General features: G+C 39.3%; 1 protein-coding gene across 5 annotated transcripts in view; it reads right to left on the bottom strand.

Annotated features, from left to right (window-relative positions):
* The window catches only part of Sema5c (Semaphorin 5c), a 232,364-nt gene that overhangs the window by 119,334 nt on the left and 91,067 nt on the right, over positions 1-21,963 (bottom strand). The gene's annotated exons all lie outside the window — the stretch shown is intronic.

Raw genomic sequence — 21,963 nt, 5'->3', positions numbered from 1 at the left:
CATCCCCCTCTTCCAACTCAAATGATAGGTATTTAAACCAGACATACAATACAAAGAGCCAATATGACTTTAAATTCCTTGTTATCAGTGTTGGCTCAGTCTCAGGTGATCAGAGGCAAAAATCTAAACAACCACGGATCGCTATGAAACATCAGTCACCATCCCAGGTGGCCAACGAACCCTCGAATTGCAAGTTCGCATCTGGAAGCGAAGTAATTTGATCAAGATGTATGGCTCATTACTTTCTTTTATTACTTGACTTTATTTTTTTGCGTCTTTTCCTCACGAGCGTGCGCATTTGCTTCTCCTGCATCGATTGCCACATTGTATAATAATTGCCCAATTTTTTCTGGTAGATAATCTTGATTGACCTTCATCTGTCAACACTGCAATTGTGGTCAAGCTTGCCTTTGCCATTCTGCGCTGTAGGAGGTTGTCATCGCATGCCTAAATTTCGAGATCTTATCAGATTTTTCTGTTGTCAAACTCAGTGAGAGGATATAAACAGCCTAATTTTGAAACCCCAAACGCACATCTGAACTTATTTTAAACGGTATACGAGTCAGTGGCGTGGCGTGCTTTGCGATATATCGATCGATACGCCACTCAAACCTATGAAAAAAGATCGATTATCAGGGTGTTCGCAGCGAACACCTTATTAATCGATGCTTAACCATAGCTTCAAATGGCGAGATATCGATAATCGATCATTCACGCCACGCCACTGGTACGAGTCGGCAAGTTGAGTCATGGAGGAGTATCCTGAAGGTTTATCAGATGACCATTAACGTTAAAGGTTAAACTTTGATGGGTAAAATTTAGATATCAACAAATTAAGACCACGGACATAACAGCTGTCATCAAAACTCCCTGTGCAACAACAAGTTTCCTGAGTCTCTGAGCTCAAAAATACCACATGGTCCTTCAAACATTTCGGGGAGTATCCATACAATTACGAAAAAGATTTATCAAGAAAAAAAAAAAGGATTCAGGCTCACCTCTATTGATCGATTAAAGAGCCAGACAAAATTCTGCAAAGTCTCAATGCAATTAAGTCCCTCTTACTCTCATTTTTTCGATACATTATTTTATTTGTAAATGGTAACATTAGGCCACCGGAATGCAACTCGGGAATTCTGCAGGCGGAAAGAATGAGTTTTTCGACGAAACGTAAAATACTCAGATCGGTCGCATAACATGAGTAATTTCTAGTCATATGCCAGCATGCTGAAGAAAAAAGCCGCATGTTCCTTCAGTCGATGCCAAAACTCATCCGACATAAAACACAAATTTTCAAGGAGACTGTTGGATATTTTCCTTCCGATTTTCCAGAGAATTTCACGTGCAATTTGATTTAAAGCATGTTAAAATATCAAGGAAAAATATTTATAAATTTCTTCAAAAATTACTGTTTCAGTAGGGGAAACATGACAACTCTTGAAGACTTAAGAGTCAAAAGGTGAGTCGATCGTCCGAACGCAAGGACTAACACTGCCGTGCTAAGGAAAAACGCCGTATGAGCTTTCAGGAGTTGCCAAACTTCCTCCTATAAAATGTTTATTTTTGAGGCAAGGTATGAATACTTTGCCTTAGAATTTTCAGAAACTTTAGGTGAAATTGCGAACAAAATTTTATGAAAAATTGGGGCAAAAAAAATTCGTATGTTTACCAGGAAATTCGTGTTTTATCAAAGTAAATTCGGCAACACCTGAAGGTTCATACGACGTTCTTCCTTAGCACGGCAGTATAGTCCTACATATTCATCAAAGCGCCAAATTAATCTGGATTACGACGGTCTCTCCGCATGTAAATTGGTGAAATGGCTTGCCCATTTTCGATCGGCCGTGCGTTCGACTCGAAATACCGTAGGTGTTTGGCCTGGATGCGTTTTAAGCTCGGCTTAAAATACTTCTCGTGCTGCAAAACCCCGTTAAGCCCTTACGGAAAAAGAGCGAGATAACGTTTGTAAAATTCATCGCAGGGGTCCCTTGCTTGGCGAAAATTTGGCATTTTTATGCCTGATTTTGGAGAAAAGTTTCCACCTATATCGCATTATTTGGCAACGATGGTTTAACGGTGCAGCGAGTGAGAGTGCATTTCTTTTAATTCAGAGGCGTGGCGTGAATGGTCGATTATCGATATCTCGCCATTTGAAGCTATGGTAAAGAATCGATTACTAAGGTGTTCGCTGCGAACACCCTGAAAATTTTTTTCATAGGTTTGAGTGGCGTATCAATCGATATATCGCAAAGCACGCCACGCCACTGTTTTAATTGGGCTGGCGCTGGACTGGGACAGGATTGAAATATTAGCATTGTTTCCTTACGATCGTTATTTCCCGTAGCGCAGGAACGCGGGCTTTAAAAACGCAGAGATTCGCGAATGTAGGGACAGTTTTAAGCGAGAGAGAAATTTTTAAATTATACCTCGAGTTCCAACAATGGCGTGATTTTTCAAGATTAAGGGCTGAAGATAAAAATAAACGGATTTTTTTTTTTTTTTGCTTAAATATGAGTGCGAGTATGACACGAGAACACTGGAAAAAAAACACATTGGATCTAGAGTCCAGACTCTTGAAAACATTGACAAGAAAAAATACTCTTGATTCAATCAGATTTTTGCTTAAATCAAAAGGAAATCCGCTCAAATTAAGAGACTTGGTTATTGATTTAAGCTAGATTCTGATTGAATCAAGAGGACTTTTTCTTGTCGATGTTTTTAAGAGTCTGGACTCTAGATCCAATGTGTTTTTTTTCCAGTGTAATTTATAGTAGATAGATTTGCGTTTTGATCTCTTGTTTCTATATTTAAAAGTGAATTGTTTTCTGTTCATTCAAAGTCACGTTCATGGTGTATTACCATGCGACAAGATAGACCACCCAAAATGCAAGGCTGGCTGGGCCTTGGGGAACGCTAAAGAATAGAGGCAATCAATTTCGAAAACAAAGCCACTGGGAAACTGATCGGGGAAAAGTAAAATATCAGGTTTTGTGCAAGTGTTGAAGCTTAGCAATGACTTAGCACATTGATATGGTCAACTGCACTTAATATACGAGTAGTGCACAGTCACATGAGTACTAGTTATATGCATGAAATTATATGTTACATATGACGTGCATTTAAACATGGTAAAAACATTTCCGTACAATAGCGATTATATGTGATGAAGCTTTGACACTCGCGAATATTTTTATCAATTCCAATGAGCACTCCAGTGTGGGAAATATTCATAGGCAGTTCCTATTAACACGAGGAGAATTTTTCCGGTATGATGGCATACATATCAAGATAACAGGATAATGAGAAACGAGGGGATTTAAGTGTGAGAAAGATTCCTTCGGCGTCGTTATTGATCTAAACGGAATTTTATCTCCCGCTTGCAGTTGCATGGATAGACTCTTCCAGACTTCCTGTCAACTTTCGCAAGAACTTTTCTCCTCCGAAACCATAACTCGGGAGGCGTGTTCCCAGAAGACTATCAACCAGGTATGCATCTCCGCGAGGAAACGGCACACACACCTGTAGCTCCGTGCTTAGTAAAAACGACATATGAGCATTCGAATGTTGCCAAATTTCTTCTTAAAAAATGTTAAATTTTGAAAAAAGTAATTCATATTTTTTCCAGAAATTTTCAGATTTTGTAAATTGAATTACTAGCAAAATCCTCTAAAAAATCAGAGGAGAAGTTTTCACAACCTTCACTGAAAAAAAATTCTCGGCGTTTTTACCAAGGTCCTTTGGTACTTACCATCTCACTTTTTTTTACCAATTGTTGGTAATTTTACCAAGACAGACTGGCAAGCTTCCCTAAAAACCGGTATTTTTACTCTATTTCTCAGGTGAGAATACCACTTTTATTGGTAATCAATTCCCGGTAACTTTGCCATTTTATCTCGGTAATTCTACCACAGTCGATAAAAAATATTGGCGTCTTTACCGGGGTCCAGTAAAATTACTGAAAAAGTCAATAATTTTACCGAGATTTCCCGGTAAAATCACCAAGAAAAAACTGGGATCAAATAGAACCCTGAATTCTTGATAATTTTACCCTTTTCTTAGTAAATACACAGAGATTTTTTTTCAGTGTTCCCAGAAATTTTAAGCTTCGTCGAGGGAAATTTGGCAACGCCTAAAAGCTCATGCGACGTTTTTACTGAGCATGGCAATTGTGGCCAGCACGTGAAACATCTTTTCGAAGCACATATCTACTCGGGCAATTTCCGCGCTTCTCCAACTGCTTTTCGAGATGAGCTCTATCTCCGTACTAATCCACGCTTTTCGGGGCTCAAGTAGAATGTATTTGCGCTCTTGGTGGGGGAAGCGACGTTTTGTCTACCAATAAACAAGTCACCGGGGACGCATACAAAGTAAATGGACCGCGGCGCGGCGTCGCGTCGCGTGTCAAAATCCTCGAGGAATTCCGTTATCAGCTCATAAATGTGCATATTAAAGCTGCGCTCGGCTCATTACCCGGGGTCTATTGACTTTGAACAAAGCTCTATCTAGGCGTTGTTGTGTTTGCTCGCAGATAAGAATGATGTAGACTACGTGTAGGATGTAGGTTAGTAGACGAAATTGCAGAGCCCTACTGCTTCGGCTTACGCTCTGGCTAAGCTTCTTTGTTACAGGGAGTGGGTCGAATGTACCTGCCAGAAAATTGTGTTTAGACTGTCGCAGATGGATAAAATAATGGTGAGTAATAAGGACGTATTTATGTTGAAAGGAACTTTGTTAATAGGGTTTGCATGCAACATGGTTCATATTAGCATAAATACGTCCATAATGAGCTATCCATACGCCATAAGTTTTCGCATTTAGCGTACTTAAAGGGTCTATAAAATAAGTGTCACCTTTATACAGTGCATTACATTTATTTCACACTGAAAAAAAATCTCGGTGTATTTATTAAGAAAAGGGTAAAATTACTAAGAATTCAGGGTTCTATTTGATCCCAGTTTTTTCTTGGTAAAATTACCATTTATGGAATTGGTAATTTTACCGAGAAATCTCGGTAAAATTATGAACTTTCTTGGCAATTTTACTGGACCTTGGTAAAAACTCCAATATTTTTTATCGACTGTGGTAGAATTACCGAGATAAAATGGCAAAGTTACCGGGAATTGATTACCAATAAAAGTGGTATTCTTACCTGAGAAAAACAGTGAAAATACCGGTTTTTAGGTAAGTTTACCAGTCTGTCTTTGGTAAAATTACCAATAATTGGTAAAAAAAAGTGAGATGGTAAAGGTGCCAACGGACCTTGGTAAAAATGCCGAGAATTTTTTTTTCAGTACAGTTAAATCTGTACATACGCTCGAGGCCTTTCGGAATCACCCCATTTTCAAAAGCACTACTAAAATTACACACTACAACAAGCACATAATTACAATGATAAATAATGCATTAAGCACACAAACTACATTACCAAATTAAAACATGCTAACCCACAAAACAGGAAAAAATACCCACCCATTTAAATACTAAAGGATCATTCAATATACCATTCAAATATAACGCTGGTGCATGCGAAAAGTGGGAATTGAAAACCTTGTAAGCATCATCAGGTATTTCTTTGCTTAAGTGTTAGGGAGGAACGCCATACAAACTCCTTTAATATCATGGTTTTACCATATGGAAAACTTAGATTACTCTCAAGTTAATAAACAAAATAAAATACGCTAAGAAAAAAATTGGAAGAGGATGAATAAGAAGAGGAAAAATAACCAGTTTTCATGAAACCGGTAGCACCAAATGGCAATAAAGGCTGTACGTGCTCCTGAAGACACTGGCAGGGGTCCTGGGCAGTGGTGTGGCGTGCTTTGCGATATATCGATTGATACGCCACTCAAACCTTTGAAAAAAGATCGATTATTAGGGTGTTCGCAGCGAACACCTTAGTAATCGATTCTTTACCATAGCTTCAAATGGCGAGATATCGATAATCGACCATTCACGCCACGCCACTGGTCCCGGGAGACCTGCTAGTAGCCACTCTGGATACTTCAAGGTCGCTTAGGTTCCCAACCACCTCCCCACAATGTTGTGAGGTCTCTTCCAGCGCGCCAATTTTGTGCGCTTCGGAGGGACAAAATCTTTGCCACTTACCCTGAGGAATTAAATATCTTTTTTTTCAGTCGTTGTTTTCTAGACACACTGAAAAAAATAATATGTTGTTTTAGCACATAGGATGCCAAAAATTTGTCTGGTGATCCTAAGATGCTACTTTTACTGCCCTCGCAGTTTACTTTACACCCTATGAATGCAAATTCAACTGCATGGGCAATCAAGGTAGGATCTTCAGACACTCTTTTGACATTCTAGGTGCTAAAATAGAATACCATTTTTTTCAGTGCAGAGTGACGAACTTTGATCGGGAAGGGGGAATTTAGGAGTATAATTGAGGAAAGTGATAAACTTTCTTAACATTTAAGTATTTAGTCACATTATGACGAACTTAAATTACCAAGTAAATTAATAATATTAGGGTATGTGCGAAGCAAACTTGTCTATAATCTCAACTTTGGTTGCAGATCCTGTTGGAAAAGTAAATGCAGATAGCAACTCGCCTTTTGAAAAACGAAGCCACAAAACAGTGTTGCAAAATCAAGGAAAATTGTCAATTCTTCACTCGCTATACCTTCAGAAAAAGACCTTCCGAAGTTAAAAAAAAGCACGTTCAGAATTTTGACGAGTTTGAATTCAAAGGAATCGTCTATTTTTGACTAGACAGTCCAGTTTCAACCATAGACCTATCAATTGTCGCCTCTCTAACGTATAAAGGCGTATCTTTAACTCCTCGTGAGCCCCGGGAAGTATGAGGTTATATGGACCATAGGGTTCACGTGGAAATGGAGGTACGACGCCCTTACGTCGGAGAAGCTCTAGGTTCTTTTGATTTCTCTACTGGACCTAAAATTATGTAAACGCAACAAGAATAGAGGCTGGGTGCAAGATATTTACAAGATATAATATCGCATTGATGCCATTTTTATGAGTCGCAGCAAATAAGCATTTAGAGCCACGCGGCAATGCACTTCTTTGGAGACTTTAACGCAAAGATAGAAAAAACAACTAAAATGTTGTCAGCCGCATTGGAGTATATAAACCAGAGTTTAAGGCTTTGTCATGACAGATCTACTGTATTTTAGAGGAAAAACAACATTATTTGATACTTTAGCTCCCCTTTGGTTATTAAAAATAGATTCGATAGAGTGTCTATCGATGGAAATCTATCGTTCCCGTATGAAGCAACTGAAAACATTTGAAAGTCTAAATGATTACTTTTTACAAAACGTATATACCACTGAGTTTGTGTTTATGTGCATACAGAAAATGTGATCCATTTTACTGGGTCTGCGGGTTAATTAATGAAATTGGCAGACAAAGATGTAGATAAAGAAGATAAACATAAAATGGAGCGATCTGAATGGTGCAGGCAGGTGGTCGCAATGCACTGGAAAAAAAAACACATTGGATCTAGAGTCCAGACTCTTGAAAACATTGACAAGAAAAAATACTCTTGATTCAATCAGATGTTTGCTAAAATCAAAAGGAATTACGCTCAAATTAAGAGGCTCGATTCTTGATTTAAGCAAAAATCCGATTGAATCAAGTAATTTTTTCTTGTCGATGTTTTTAAGAGTCTGCACTCTAGATCCAATGTGTTTTTTTTTTTCCAGTGTGGGCAAAGGTCACTCCAGAAAGACCCTATCATTTTCTTCTTAGTCTATGACAACCGTTCGTTTCAACCAAAAGAATCGCTCCATATTCCTATTTTTCCTTGTTTTTTGTCTAGGGCTTTGTTCATCAATTTCAATAATCCTTCCACAGGAAGGTATTAATTGGCAAAGCAGAACAACCCGGCAAATCAGGATTCGCAACCATTTGGCAAAAACGCATCCCAGCAGGGCACCAAGACAGACGTTTAACCTCTTTGTTAATCGTCTGTTTACTATTTTTCTCGCCTCCCCCACCCCTATCCCTATCCCTCCGCCGCTCCCCTCTCCCCTCGGGGGCAGCGCGGATTTTGCGAACAGCGGTTGCGGAAGGGAGGACAGGGAGGCGGCGGCGGGGGGCACGGTAGGCAGGCACTCTGCCACCACGTGTGAGCACATGGTCGGTGGTTATGGCACGGCGCACAATGGGCCAAGCCGGTGGGAGAATTGGGGCGAAATTTGGAAACTTCAGAAGCTTATAACTCCGTTGATACAAACAGTTAAGGTTTCAACTTTATGGGTCCATTGGTGCTCCTGTCAATTTTTCTTACAGAAACACCTCTTAGAATGCAAAATTTGATTAAATAAAGATTTGCAATTGTTTGAAAAATTTATATGCGAGCTTTCCTCCGGACTCGATCCACTGTGTGGAGTGGCGAAGATGGTAGTCCTGATTGCGGATGGATTGCGGGCCGGGGCCAAACCACTGTCGCCTGTCCCAGGTTTCGTTTTTTTCTCTCTCTCTCTCCCTCTCTGTACGATCACCGATGTAGAACGTTTGGCGGGAACTGACGCTTTTCCTCGTGAAAAATAAGGCGAATTTTTTCTCCCCCGAGCTTCAGACTATGTTTTTACAGCTCAATCTCTCGGTTGCACATTTTGTATTTGCATTTTACAAATTTTCTCTCCCTTCTTCTTTGAATGATGTTCTGTTACGGTGTTGTTACATGGTTACGTTTTAAGATCCGAAAGGGTACTTTCAGACAGCTCTCCTAAACGGTTGGCGGGAATTCACGTTTTTTCTCGTGAAAAATAAGGCGAATTTTTTCTCCCTCGAGGTTCAGAAATAGTTTTTACTGCTCAATCTCTCGAGGTTGCACATTTTGTATTTGCATTTTACATTTTCTCTCCCTTTTTATTTGAATGATGTTCGTGTTACTGTGTTGTTAAATGGTTACGTTTTAAAATCCGAAAGGATACTTCCAGACAGCTCCCCTCGAGAAGTGGGTGTAAAAACTATGCATGCCATCGATGATCGTCGCGTTGTATCGATTTGATGGTTATTTTTTGCTGAATCATTTATGAGACAGAACGTCCTAAAAATTCCTACTACCTAATATTTTTTTACGAAGACTCGAAGAAGACGGAGGAGAGGAAAAAGAGAAGGAAAAATATGAAGCGAAAGAAGAGAAAGAATAGGAAATGTTCCAATTAGAAAAAAATGTGTACGGTTTTTTCCCCTCGACTTACAACCACTAAAAAATTATAAGCTTGAAGAATTTCTTGACTTTTCACAACACACCCCCCTTTTGGTGAATTTTCCGAAGAAAATACACTATTTTCATATATACTTTCCCAACATTTTGACTGGCAGTTTTGCTTGGGTTACTTTGTTCAGTGATATGCCGTGCCTTGTTTGGTGTCTTGGAGGCGAACCAGGGAGAACATTCAAACAGCTACTACGCCAATGGACCACTAGACAAGGTACAAATTTCAGCATTCTGATACATGTTCCTTCACCAATATTTCACGTAGAATACGACGCGCACAACGAAAATTACCGAAATCAACTCCTTGCGAAGATATTTACTGATTCTTGGTGCGTGAATTGAAACCACCCGCTCATGAAAACTCAACTGCTTTACGTGATTCACATCGCGCGCTAAACGTTATCATGAACGTCTCTACGATAAAAAAATCTGGAAACTTCAATCTTGACGCTTTGGCTCAGTTATAGCAAATTACTTATAGTTTGAAAAACACATGGTGGGAAATGAACAATGCTCGATTGAGAAGCTTGCTGAAACCGTTGTAGTGCGCGATTTGACTCACGTAGAGCTTTGAGTTTCTTGTGAGCGGGCACTTCAAATTCCTCGTAACCAATGTGAAATGAAAACGTTAATATCTTTGTTAGGAGTTGGTTTCAGTAATTTTTATTGCGCGAATCGTGTTCTACGTGAAATTTTAATTAAGAAACATGTATTAGAATGCTTAAATTCGTACCCTGTCTAGTGGTCCATTATCATTCGATACATTAAGACCGCGGTCCGCATCGTTTTCTTCTTTCCTTCCTTTCTTCCGTCTGTTGAAGCCTATGTCTCCAGATTAGGAATCACGGGAGTATGTTCCGGCAACACAAGACAAGTTCGACCCGACCCACACAATCCAACCCTACGAACCTGGTGCCACACATAACAGAGCACACAGCACGCATTGAACCAGTCCCTTTTGAAACGTCACCTGCGAATCTCATTTTTTTTTGGTTCCCTCCTCGTCCTTGACCCGACCTAACTCAACATCTGGATACTCCCCGTATAATTTTCAGGCGCTGAGTGAGAAGACTCATGCTGAGCCGCGAGCTGTGTTGCCAAGTGGTGTGTAATTTCGCACATTTATGAAACAAGTGGACTTGGTTTAACAGAGAGAAGCATGTTTTATGGCAAACGAAGGGTGAACTTTCTACAAGTTGCTTGTTTCATCGTATACAATTGTTTGGAGAAACCGCTAAAAGAATTAATATGCCGTCAATTTTTTCATTCGAGGTGGTTTCAATTAATGAGTACCTGAAAAATGCAACTAGCTGTACTGGTATAGTTCCTCTTTCTAATCTGATTTGGCTGTTGTTGTGTTCAGAGGCAGAGGATCGTATTATGGAAAATTTAACCAAAATTAATAAAATTTGCAGAAAATTGATTTTTATATTTCTGAGATACAGAATCAAAGCTTCTGTAGTTCATTTACGACAAAATTTCGAAACAAAAAGTTTCACAGATAAAAATAAATAAAAATAGATTCTACCTTTTTTGGTTTTTCAAAAAAAAAAAATATTTCCTTTTTTTTAACTCGATCCATACGATTTAGAGTAAAGTACTCATTACGAAAATTTGGCAACAGCGGCCCGACCAGGCAGTTGTTCTACCATACTAAGCAAAAACCACGTTAATGCCTATGATTCTCGGCTGAAGTTACGTTTTTCTTGACCAGTTGCAATGTTGACGCTCTTTTTTGGCGGGAGAGGCTTTTCAAAGCAGGCTCCGAAATTCATGCTCTGCCAGTTGGTATAGTGAGGATCCTATCTGTCATTGAAACCAATCATACATTCTTGAAAAGACCAACCTAGAAGCTGGTGATAAGTGCTCTACTGGCACGTGCTGACATTTTGCATACGTTCGGCGTTGAGACAAAACCCAGATATCTGATTTTTCGGGCGTTCAAAATTGCCACGCGGTGCTGTAGACAGCCCTTGTCTTCAAGGTGACGAGAGAGAAGAGAAATAATTGCCGTGTGCTGCATATGCCAACAGCTCATGAATTCATCACCCACATTTTTTCCGTCACGATATATAACTTGTACCTTCTACGGGAAAACGAGGAGTGGATAACAAGCAAAGAGATACAACTTAACGTGTCTCAATGTCGTGAAATTGTATCCAAAATAATTGAAGGCGGATTTTATCGAGGAGACGTGACGGGAAGCGCAACTGTAATATTATAACCATGTTCCATCACATGTGTCTCCTTATTTCAAGAATCAAACGCACTGTATTAATTTAGACCGTCAGATAAGATTTTTTCTGCACTACAGAGTCGTGGCACACAACTCTGTGGCTTTGCTTGAGAGTGTGGTTAAATGCTGAATTGTCCTGGCCGGCGCGGCGCGCGCTGTGCTGAGCAAACAATGACTTTGCTGACTTCGTACTGTGTCTGTGTACACTGCTCTCCAAAATCGTTCTCACCACTCTCTGATCGCGCTTACACCACTCTCAATCATGGTTGTCAAATCGTCATAATTGCTACGTTAGTTTTCACCTTGTAAGTTTAAAAAGTCTCCTTAAAGTAGTAAGAACAGTTTATGGCAGTCTATACCTCGTAACGCGTCGAGGTATCAATGAAGATTCGATGTCACTGATTTTAGAGCGTTATATTATCCGATTATACGTATGCAAGAGTCGACTGTACTTTTGCAATAAGGACGTACTGTGGCATATACGAGGGGCGTTCAATAAGTAAGTATCCCCCCTCTCTAAAATCCATTATAATGGACCAATTTTAAAAAACTTGGGCTCAAAATTTTCTTAGGATATTTTGAGTTCAACAAAACAAACCGCAACAAAATCGGACTATGTGCGGCCGAACGCGAGCCGTTTGAACGAGCCGAGGTGCTCAACGCTCCCGCCGAATCCGCGGGGATTTGAAGTTTGCTACAGGAGAACGGCTTCTCTGCCTAAGCCTCAGTCGTTCATCACTGACGAAAAATCAAAGAAATTTTTATAGAATAAGGGGTTTACCTCACTTCTCCACATAACCAGCTCGATCCAAGCAGGTCTGATACTGAGACCAAGAGAACAGCTTCTGCGTGCCACGCGCGTGGAAGTCTTTCAGCTGACCGGGGATGAAAGAGTGGACGGCTTGTTTGACCTCTTCCACTGATTCAAAATTAACTCCTCCAAGTTCAGATTTCAGGAACGGGAATAAACGGTGGTCTGGTTTGCCATGTATTATCGTATCTGAAATCTGAACTCGGAGGAGTTAATGTTGAATCAGTGGAAGAGGTCAAACAAGCCGCGTCCACTCTTTCATCCCCTGTCAGCTGAAAGACTTCCACGCGCGTGGCATCCAGAAGCTGCTCTCTTGGTCTCAGTATCAGACCTGCTTGGATCGAGCTGGTTATGTGGAGAAGTGAGGTAAACCCCTTATTCTACAAAAATTTCTTTGATTTTTCGTCAGTGATGAACGACTGAGGTTTAGGCAGAGAAGCTCTTCTCCTGTAGCGAACTTCAAATCCCCGCGGATTCGGCGGGAGCGTCGAGCACCTCGGCGCGTTCAAACGGCTCGCGTTCGGCCGCAGATTGTCCGATTTTGTTGCGGTTTGTTTTGTTGAACTCAAAATATCCTAAGAAAGATTTTGAGCCCAAGTTTTTTAAAATTGGTCCATTCTAATGGATTTTAGAGAGGGGGGATACTTACTTATTGAACGCCCCTCGTAGTAGAAACAACGCATGTTCCTTTAGACACTATAGTCGCTCTATGTAGGTAGGTAAGTGCTTTCATGGAGGACTATGGAAAGAGTTCCATTTTGCAAAATTTATTCCCATCCGTTGATCTGTACGAAGGATACGGAGATACGAAACGACAGCATTATGTCTTAAGATAGAATACAAATAATATACCGATGTTGTCATATTTTTTCTTCCCGCAAAACCGTCCTGTCGTAAAGAAAAATTGGTTGGTTTTTTTCAGGTTGACAACGTCTGATTCCTGCTTATTGCTGTGTCAACTTCGTTGAGTGAATAAACAAAGCAGACTAGTTTCGGAAAGGTAGGGAAAGTGAAGTGCAAAGTTGGAGGAGAAAATTATGAAACTCATCTATTTATTTTCGATATTATAATTCATCCGATAATCCTGTATGATATCTCAGGCACACCTGATAGGAGTGTTTGACTATTCTACCTTTCGACTCTCACAGGTGTCTGATCCTTTCTCACACTATCAATGGCAGCGCGATTAGATAAACAAATTGAGATGCTCCTCTCCCCTATCACTCAAAAAATAAGAAACGGATATGAAGAGAAAAGAAATTTCGTTCCTTATTTTCTTCTCGCCACAAACTTGGAGGCAAAATTGGTTTATTGATCCTGGTAGCAATTTTGCCACCTGTATCCATGGTATCCATGGGGAAGAAATTTGAGACACGCCTTGATTTTAAGCAAAAGCGCAGATCACAGATCTGACAATTCTTTCTTTTAAAATGTACGTTTTAATGACCGTTCGGTTACTTTGTATATACTCAGACCGCGTTAAGCAAAAATAACCAAGCCACATTGTCAGATCGAGATCGTCAAACTTCATTGAGCAATTTCTTTTTCCACAGGAGAACAGTTGTACAAAATATTCTTTTGAATGTTTCAAAAAATTTGCTTCACGTTGCTGAGAAATTCCCCTAAAATGTTTCATGAACACACACCTTTGAGAAAATGAGTAGTCATTCGATTAAATTTGAGAATGGCCGGTGCAACTTAGTTTACAACTGCTTAAAGCGGTCCAAAACGAACTGGATTATATTTTGCAAAAAGGAACCAGAATAATCGCGATGATGCTAAGATTGGGCATTTTCATCCTTCGCAATAAAATTACTGAAACCATGAAAAAATAAGAAATTTACATCGTAATTTTGTCTTAAATAAGTTTTTAGCGAGTAAAATAGAAACTGTTGGTGGATAATCAGGTTTTCTTCCAAGAAAAAAAAGTTCCATAATCTTAGCAAACATTGCAATGCTCCTGGTTCCTTTTTGCAAAATGCAATCCAATTGATAGCGCGCTGATAAGACAAGTTGACGAGACGTTAAATAGCGCTTTGATATTGAATAAATCAAAAGTTGATAGCTAGAGCAAGTTTCATTTGCCGAAAGATGAGTCTGAGAGCGATGGGTCGAGAGGCGAGACGGATCGGTCTTATCACGACTATGTTAATTATTTCGGATGCGAAAAGGTCAAACATTGAATCAACCGACGGCGGCGGTGCGCAATGACTCAACAACAGTGCAAATATTGCGCAAAGTATTGGTTTTCGCGGTTTTAACTTGTGCACGTATTCAGATCACGAGTTAACCGGTGTGCTTTGCCCTTCCGTGAGGAAATATTCCACCAGGCACTGCTGAAAAGAGACCCCTTAACTCATTGGTATCGAATGCTAGATTGCAAACAAATAATCCTACACGAACTGGAAAAAAAAAACAAAAAAAAAACACACATTGGATCTAGAGTCCAGACTCTTGAAAACATTGACAAGAAAATGGACTCTTGATTCAAACAGATTTAAGCTTAAATCAAGAACCAAGCCTCTTAATTTGAGCGGATTTCCTTTTGATTTAAGCAAAAATCTGATTGAATTAAGAGTCCTATTTCTTGTCAATGTTTTCAAGACTCTGGACTCTCGACTCAATGTGTTTTTTTTTCCAGCGCGGTAAAAATTAAATTGCTGATTTAACAATTAAATTGCTAAAAAAAAGTGACTGCAATGTTTCAATGTAGATTTTACTACAAAAAAAAATGCTACCTTAACCACCCCCGTGGTTGAATTACCTTACATTAGTGGTTAAAGTAGCATTTTGTTTCGTTGTGAAATCTAAACTTAAAATATTGCTGTCACTTTTTTTTAGCGACTGAATTGTTAAATCCGCAATTTGATTTTTTCCGTGTATTTTTTCGGACTCGAGTGGACCGCTTAAGCAGAAAGGACCCATGCCACATCAGCTATTCCCAAAAATTGGCCGATTTAATGTATAACATGGAAATGACTGTCCGGATTTTTGTGCTTTTAGTTAATTTTCTGTATAGCACAGAGTAAATTCCTCAATATTTTCAAAGGAATCCGCAGAAACGTTCTCTTGTCAAATAGAAAATTGCCCAGTCATATTAGGCAACAGCTTATCGAGAGCTAAAAAAAACTACCGCCTAACCGACAATTTTGGAAACAATAAGGCACGACTTTGCCGTATTCTGCAGAATACGCGGGCTGATGATTTCACTTGTTTTTATTTTTGTAGGAGAGCGCTTCAATGACGCTGCATCGTATGAAAAAATTGCAAATCTATCCTTAAAATTACAAAAATGGCGCAGTTTTGGAGATAGCCATCGTTACGTGGCTTGCTTCCTTTCTGCTGAACGTAGTATCCGAATAAAGTGTAGCCGTTTCAGAAAAAATTGTCGATCATAATTCATATTTCCATCTCATTGAAAAACCAGTTTGAATTATATTAATTGAAAAATATGTTATCCAATTTGATTGATTTAAGCGGCTTCTAACCTCGCTTAAACTGTAACATTTGTATTGAGGGTCATCTTTATGTAATAATGATTTGTTAATATGAGTAGTTGGAAAGGATATGGGTCATTTTCCAATGAATACGATGGCGTGAGTTTAATTTATTCGATGCAATAGAGGGCAAAATAAGTTAAATACATTACAATTGAATGTACACGAACATTTTGTGATTTTAAAACTAACTTGGTTAGACCATTTCAATTGTTTAAAGTTGCTGAACTATTAATTGATCTATTGCACTGCATTTTTATTTTTATTTTCAAGATGTCCAGTTAAATAATCAAGCATAGTAGATAGGTATGCATACGTAAAACAGAAAAACTCCAGGTAAAGTAGACAAAATAATTAAAATATATTGAAATAAAGCCAAGAATGGTTTATTTCAAAATGTCACATGAATCATGATGTTAGAGGCCACACAAAAAATAGACTTTGTCAATTTCATAATAAGATAAGTATGGACGGTTAATACGCTGAAATGACCGCGTGCCATTGCTCTCATGCATGTCCTCTTCTCTGCGTCTTTATCAAAATGTCTTAATTTTAGGTATTCGTTAATACTTTACAACAATAAAAGTCATGATGATATGAAGTTTCAAATAATCAAAAACAATTCCCTTGAGAATAATATACTCATACGATTTAGTGATTCCGTTTTTATTTTTTCAGTCTCAAAGGTTCAGTTTTTCTTTCCCTCCCCTCTTCCTCCCCCCCTCGCCCACCCTCAAAGAGACGTAGGCAATAAAAGTTCACTTGTAAAGTTTTGAGGTCACAAAATCTACGATCCTTTCCGTCTTTTATATTAAAATTACATTCAACATTTTTCTTAAAAATCAAAGCTGCTCACTCCTCTGAAATCTCAGCTTTCAGGGCAAAAAAACACTTAATATTCTAAAGTTTCATTTTTACAATTCAAGGCGTGTTTTTCTCACCCAAAATATTTCATAATGTTCGTATTTTTATTCTTTCAGTCTTTTACGTTAAAATCTTATTCAAAATCTTTCTTAAAAGTAGAACCTGTAACCACCTGATGAAAGCTCAGTTTTCAGGGCAAGACATCACCAAATCTTCATTCTTTATATTTTTTCAATTTATAAACACACCCAGAACGAGTTTACATTACAAAAATCGTACTTTTTGTCTTTCAAAATTCCGAAACATGTAAAATGCTAATTACACGGAAAAAAACAGGGTAGTCGACACAACCAGCGGCTGGTGAAAAACGCGCCAGCTACCGTGCGGTAGTTACGATAACTACCGCCATGGAGGTCACAACGAACCCGGTAGTTACATCAACAACCTTGGATGTTGATGCAACTATCGGGTTAGTCGTGACCTCCACCGCGGTAGTCATCGTAACTACCGTACGGTAGCTGGCGCGTTTTTCACCAGCCGCTGGTTGTGTCGACTACCCTGTTTTTTTCCGTATATTTCATTACAAAAACATCATAACATCAGACTAGAATTTCAACCCGCCATACTTAGCCTGCTTGTTGGGCGAGAATAGCCCCCAGTGCCTCTCAATCTCAGGCCCCTGCTTCTGGTTCTCATCAAACATCGCAAAAATATACGTCTCAATCGCTTTAGGCCTCTTTGGCGTCCCCTTCTGCACATGATCTATGAGCTTAGTCAGATACGTCTTAGCATTCTCAACAGAGGTCCCAGCACCCCCGGCCGACGGCCACCCGGTCTCCGCAACAACAACATCAATCCCACCCTGACCCGCCCTTTCGAGCGCAGAGTACAAGGCATCCATCTGGGCATCCCATAAGTTCTGGTACTGCCGTCCTTGATCGTTGGTCGAAGACCCCGACTGAGTGAACAGAGCATACGGGAGTGAGATGTCCTTCTGGTTGTAGAGGTAGCTGAAGTAGGGGTAGACGTTCGCCAAGAGGGGTGTTTTCGCCCATGCGAGGTGCCCGATGATGGGGTCGATGTAGGAGCGAACATCATCCCTGAATGCGCCGGCGGACGGGGGGTAGGTATTACCCAGTAGTTGCATATCGATCACGACGGAGACTTTGATCTTGTCCTGGAGGCCGGCGTTCCGTACCGCGTTGAAAATGTTGACCAAAGCTGGTAGAGAATACTGCGCCTTATCGGCGGCGTTGCCTTTAGGGTTGACTTCGTTCCCTACGGCGATATAGCGGATTTTGACGCTGGGGTAGTAGTTTTTGACGTTCTCTTGGACCCATTTCTCGGCGTTGCCCGCGTTGGCCATGCTCGGGAGTTCTGAGTTGGCGACACCCAGCATCAGTTCGATGTTTGACCCGCGAAGGGCGTCCAGGGCCCACTTGTTCGCGTCGTAGAGCCGCATTCGCTTGATGCCTTGTTGTTTGTAGAGGTTGACCACCTCCTGGGCGTTCGGGAGGTTGTTGCCCAGGCCGCCGTAGCAAACTCCGACAGCTGGAAAGTTTAATACGGTTATAGGTTATCTAAATAAACGCATTTGCGGATCCACCGGGTTGGCGACATTGTTTCCTTTCCATTTAAACCTATGGAAATGTATCGATTCATGGCGAAGGAGCCAGGTGCCTGGCCTCAAGAATCAAGATACAGAAAACGAGTAATCAACATTGGTTTAAATTAGAGTCCCATACGGACTATGAAGTTAAGTATAAAGGGAGTCTAGTTTAAATGGAGGAAAGCCGGTGTTCCCAACCTGCTGGATCCACCTCTGCGCTCTAATACCACCAGTGGCGATTTTTGAAAGTTGGCAACGCTGTTTTTCCTCCTTTTAAATGTATGAAAAACTATCGATTCTTGGTTCGGCAGCTTGCCTCACTTTAAATCGATATTTTTAATGGATTTAAATGGAGGAAAAGAATGATGTTGCCAACTTACGAAATCGCCACAGAAAAAAACGTTGATGTTTGCAAAAAATGTTTAGAAACATCTCTGGAAATAATGAAATGTTCACAACGCTCCCTGTGACGTTATTTGAGAGGTTGTAGTTGTATGGAATCAAATGAGCGATTTACCGAAGAGAGAAGCGTTTAGATGGAATGAACCAAAAGAATTTGATTTGTGAAAAAAATTTATTTATATTTTATTAAAAAAAAAAAAAAAAAAAGGCGTGAACTGTAAGCATAGATAGATTTCCACCCCCAAATAAACCGAGACACCGTAACCCCCGCCCTCCATGGCGGACAGTTTACTTGAGATAAAATGTTTAGAATGATGCTTTTCGTTGTAGATGTCCTGCTCAACATTTTCTTAAGATTTTTTCCTCAAAGTGTTATCCTGAAGCTGAAAATTACTCACACGGAAATCTGCTCATTCTGTTGCAGCCGAGGGCTCTTCACAGTGAGAGTTGAATATGAATTTATTACACCCGCAGATTTCCCTACATGGAGCATAGGATCACATGCGGTTTGTTAATTTCGTGCGAGTGATGTGTATGGATGACTGCATACTTGGCCCGGCATGCATCAAGACTCCAGTTTTTCCGAGGAAATTAAAATCTGACAAGAACATAAATTAAAGTCGATTCGGTTGATACAGCTTATTCCTCTTGTCCGCGTGTCCATTTCACTCTCGAATCCACCCTAGCGGAAAGATCCGAAGATGCATGTTTTAAAAAACGTCTGGACTTGAGGATGAACGTCTAGACGTTGCCAAAGTGTCTCCGGTAAAATACAAGTTTTCTATAAAACTTGCGAATATTTTCTTACGAATTGTTCAGAGACTTTAATTGCATTTTGGTAATATTAGATCCCTAGCATAAATAAATCGCTGTTCAAGGACCAAATCTTCTGTTCAATTGCCGTCATCTGAGGACAATTTATCTTTGCTAGGGATGAATAAAAAAAATGAAATGAAAGTAACTCGTAAATTTCAAAGCGGAAACACTCAAGAAAGTACACTTAAAATATCCGAGTTAGAGAGACTTTTTGTTCTATTACAAATAAAAATATGCCTACTTGTGTTTTTTCAAGTTTTTAACCATTTTATTTTAGTACTCTACCAAAAAATTCATACACTTCTAACGAAAATTTTGAGTTTTAAGGTTCACAACTTGCAGTCTTGTTTGTGTTTAGCTTTATTTCGAGTGATTTTTAAGGTTCAACAAAATTATAACAGCACTTTTATTCATAGCTTTGGTATTAAAGCTTTCACACCTATTTCACTTGAGAGAGACCAAATCAGGTGCCCTAACTTTTACATATTAACAAATATTGTTTTACGCCTATTTTAAGTCTAATTAACATTTAATAGTACAATTGAATACTCTAGATGTGACGATTTTAAGACAGAACAACCGTATTTTTTCTCGAAAATAAATACCTCATCAAAGGAGATTTGGTACCATTCCAACGCACATACGGCGTTCTTTCATAGTGTGGGAACGCAGGTGGAAATGGGTTATTTATTTTTTATGATTCGCACAAAGTGGTGCATGACCAATGGATCCAGACGACCTTGAGGTAACTCGTGTCGCTGTTACATGGTTGTATGATTGAATTTTAAAATTTAATTTATAAATTTACACTAGAATTTGAAGGAAAATGCACTGATGTGGCAATTATGGTTGATCTGAGACCGGTATTCCATTTCTCGGCGATACTTTAGTGGTTTTTAATTAAACGGTTTTCTGGGTGGCTCCCTCTGAATGATTAGGACGGCAGTATTAAGAACGACTTATCCTGCAATGATTCCCGAAGTGAATTTCATCTCTTTTAAAATAACCTTGAAATGTTTGTTCCTTTTATAAAAAATTATGTTCACTTTAATCATTTTCGATACGACGTCCCTGCTTTCAACTGAAGTATGATAGAGGAGTTTTGCAATTTCGAGCTGTAGAGTGTGCATCTGTTTTCCTCCAGAAATATTTGAGTTGCCTGAACAAGGATAGCCCATAACAATAAAGTATCGCTAAAAAAATGTCTGAAGAAAATTTATGACAATGGAAGAAGGAGACTGGCAATAAATTCTTTAATCATATATATGAGCAGTTCTGTCAGTGATTAGATTGAGTTCAGGATTTGTCAACTGAGGAAAGTTTTTAGTGATTGATATTCCATAAATTGGACTACATTTTGCAATTAGGACCTACTATTCTTGGCTCATTTGTAATAACACTTACGTGTATAATGGTAGATACGTTGTTTCTAAACTGAGCAACAAATTGTAGCTCCTAATTGCAAAATTTTGTGGATTTACTCCAATTAATTTACATCTGGATTACCGAAAAACCGCAATAAAAAGGAAAAAAATTACTTTACAGAATCAGTTCCATGTGAGTGCACTGACTCTCAATGTGGGTGCTTTGATGGCCTTAGACCACTAAGAAAGAATCCAAAAATAATGCACGAAGTTCGGTTCTACCTCTGATTGCGTCAATTTTCATTAATTTTTAGTTGCGTTTATGGCAGTGCGTAAGCTATTGTGATAATGTAACACATCAGACGGTACAAAAGGCAAATGCACAATGACATCAAAATGAGTGTCACATTTTCTTAAAAATACGTATGGTCAGTATCAGCTCTACGAGGGACACGATGTGTTTAAGTTCAACGTTACAACAACGCAGGAGATTCGACTCGATAAGTAGATGTTGATAAAGAGAGATGTAGAGAGGTAGATGTAGAGTAAGGCTGTGATGTCAGCGCAGTTCAAACTGCAGTATGCGCAAATGCTTATCACCGGCTTCGAGTACCTAATAAGTTGGGTGAAAAGGTTTCGCAAAAAACGGAATTGACACTTGCCTCTCACGCAAGAGGTTATGCAACTTGCTATGATACATTGAAAACAAACTCCCTCGAGAAATTTTAAAGGTTTGTTCTTCAGGAAGGGTGGTTCTTGTTTGTGTTGGGACATTTTCCTTTTTTTAAAGTGGAGACTTGAGTAATACCTCAGACGTTCGAAACGCAGAATGTAAATGAAAAATTTAGTAGTTTCGGCTTCAAAAATTTTCACGACGACACACGTGGGGGACTTATTAAAAACTGAATAAATGAAATGAACATGCACTGAAAAAAAATCTCGGTGTATTCACTAAGAAAAGGGTAAAATTACCAAGAATTCAGGGTTCTATTTGATCCCAGTTTTTTCTTAGTAAAATTACCATTTATGGAATTAGTGATTTTACCGAGAAATCTTGGTAAAATTATTGACTTTTTCGGTAATTTTACTGAACTCTGGTAAATACGCCAATATTTTTTATCGACTGTGATAGAATTACCGAGATACCGAGAAATGATTA

Source organism: Bemisia tabaci, chromosome 9 (genome assembly GCF_918797505.1).
Source record: "Bemisia tabaci chromosome 9, PGI_BMITA_v3".
Classification (NCBI taxonomy): domain Eukaryota; kingdom Metazoa; phylum Arthropoda; class Insecta; order Hemiptera; family Aleyrodidae; genus Bemisia; species Bemisia tabaci.
The sequence above is the reverse complement of the archived record's forward strand: the minus strand, read 5'-3'. Positions and strand labels throughout refer to the sequence as shown.